This window comes from Seriola lalandi, unplaced genomic scaffold, assembly GCF_002814215.2.
Source record: "Seriola lalandi dorsalis isolate HSWRI2012SDOR001 ecotype SW California unplaced genomic scaffold, Sedor1 jcf7180002050496, whole genome shotgun sequence".
In the NCBI taxonomy this organism is placed as follows: domain Eukaryota; kingdom Metazoa; phylum Chordata; class Actinopteri; order Carangiformes; family Carangidae; genus Seriola; species Seriola lalandi.
The window spans coordinates 10,083-12,369 of NW_019521049.1; the positions used below are offsets into that span (position 1 = coordinate 10,083).

Consider the following 2,287-nt stretch of genomic DNA (forward strand, 5'->3'; position numbering starts at 1 on the left):
GGAAGCTACATCATGGAGCATGGTGTCCGACTCTGTGGCTGACCCGCCTCCATCTTCTCCACCTCCAGGATCATCCTCCTGAACACCTCCACCGCCGTCTGAGGAGGGGGAGGAGACGGTCAGTGAGCGTCTGACAGACTCAGAACAACAGAACTGACTGCAGGGACTCTGTCTGCCTGCAGGGACTCTGTCTGCCTGCAGGGGGCGCCGCCGCAGGGACTCTGTCTGCCTGCAGGGGGCGCCGCCGCAGGGACTCTGTCTGCCTGCAGGGGGCGCCGCCGCAGGGACTCTGTCTGCCTGCAGGGGGCGCCGCCGCAGGGACTCTGTCTGCCTGCAGGGGGCGCCGCCGCAGGGACTCTGTCTGCCTGCAGGGGGCGCCGCTGCAGCCTCAGACAGTCCACACCTGCTGCGTGTTCACAACCATGTTTGACCTCACCTGGTTTTCTTTGGCTGAAGACTCGAGGAAGGCGGCGTTCCATGACTCCGCCAGAGCTTTCCCCTCCTCGAAACTGATCACCCTGCACAACAACAACAACAACAACAAGATCACCAACAACAACAAGATCACCAACAACAACAACAACAACAACAAGAAGATCACCAACAACAACAACAACAACAACAACAACATCACCAACGACAACATCATCACCAACGACAACATCACCAACAACGACAACATCACCAACAACAACAACATCACCAACAACAACAAAATCATCACCACCACCAACAAAATCAACAACAACATCCCCACCAACAACAACAAAAACAACGACAACGACAACATCACCAAAAACATCATCACCAACAACATCTGAGCCTGAGTCTGAGCCTGAGTCTGAGCCTGAGTCTGAGCCTGAGTCTGAGCCTGAGTCTGAGCCTGAGTCTGAGTTTGAGTCTGAGCCTGAGTTTGAGTCTGAGCCTGAGTCTGAGCCTGAGTCTGAGCCTGAGTCTGAGTCTGAGTCTGAGCCTGAGTCTGAGCCTGAGCCTGAACCTGAGTCTGAGTTTGAGCCTGAGTTTGAGTTTGAGTCTGAGCCTGAGCCTGATTCTGAGTCTGAGCCTGATTCTGAGTCTGAGCCTGATTCTGAGCCTGAGTCTGAGTCTGAGCCTGAGTCTGAACCTGAGCCTGAGTCTGAGCCTGAGTCTGAGCCTGAGTCTGAACCTGAGCTTGAGTCTGAGCCTGAACCTGAGCCTGAGTCTGAGTCTGAGCCTGAACCTGAGTCTGAGCCTGAGTCTGAGCCTGATTGTGAGTCTGAGTTTGAGCCTGATTCTGAGCCTGATTCTGAGTCTGAGCCTGATTCTGAGTCTGATTCTGAGTTTGAGCCTGATTCTGAGTCTGATTCTGAGTCTGAGCCTGATTATGAGTCTGAGTTTGAGCCTGATTCTGAGTCTGAGTCTGAGTCTGTGGTTGAACCTCGTCTGATTCACCTTTTAAGTTACAACTAACAGAGCACACTCTACACTTCCTGCCTCTGCTTCAAATTAAAAGCCCTGTCAAGCTAGAAGGAATTATCACTTCAAAGTTTTTTTTTTGCGCTTTTATTGTGAAGCGGCTGCAGGAAGTTCTGGTTGTGTTGAAGTTTTACTGCCGTGAGAATTTACACAGAATTTGAATTGTGCAGATCAAACAGCTCATATAAATAACCCTGCTGCAGACACACCTGTGTGTGTGTGTGTGTGTGTGTGTGTGTCTCACCTCTCCATGTGTAAGTCTTTCTTGTTTCCAACTAAAATAATTGGTACTCTGAGGGAGAAAGAGAGAGAGAGAGTTTGTTAACCCAGAGTTGGGTCTGACAGGTGATGACAGAAGTCTCATGTTCAGGTACAGAGGTGACAGATGTGCGGTGTTAGTGGCAGCTGTCGCCTCCGATGAGTGAAAACAAATCAGCAGGAAGATCAATATTTGTTCGTCAATATAACAACTAAACATCATGATCGTCTAATAATCGTTTAGAAGCAAACTCAACATCGAGCTTTTCAGTCTGGCTTTTTATTGAATTTGATTTATTCATCTTTCTATTTCTTTCTATATTTGAAGCTGTTTTACTGGTTTGTGCTTTTACTCTGATTTTCTCTCACTTTACTTTTGTTCCTGATTATTTGTTTTATTTCTGGTTTTACTCTCTTCCAAACATCTCCTCTCTTTTAGCGTTTCACTACTTTGTCTCTTTCTCAGTTTGAAAACTCAGCATTTATTTTCATCAAAAGGCTTGTGTGTGTGAGTGTGTGTGTGTGTGTGTGAGTGTGTGTGTGTGTGTGTGAGTGTGTGTGTGTGTGAGTGTGT

General features: G+C 48.4%; 1 long non-coding RNA gene across 1 annotated transcript; it reads right to left on the minus strand.

The window, feature by feature from the left end:
• On the minus strand, positions 1–1,772 carry LOC111649354 (uncharacterized). Its single transcript, XR_002760274.2, has 3 exons — positions 1,700–1,772; positions 437–518; positions 1–98 (listed from the first exon to the last, which is right to left on the minus strand). It is a non-coding gene; the product is annotated as an uncharacterized LOC111649354 (long non-coding RNA).
• Positions 1,773–2,287: the final 515 nt, after the last annotated feature.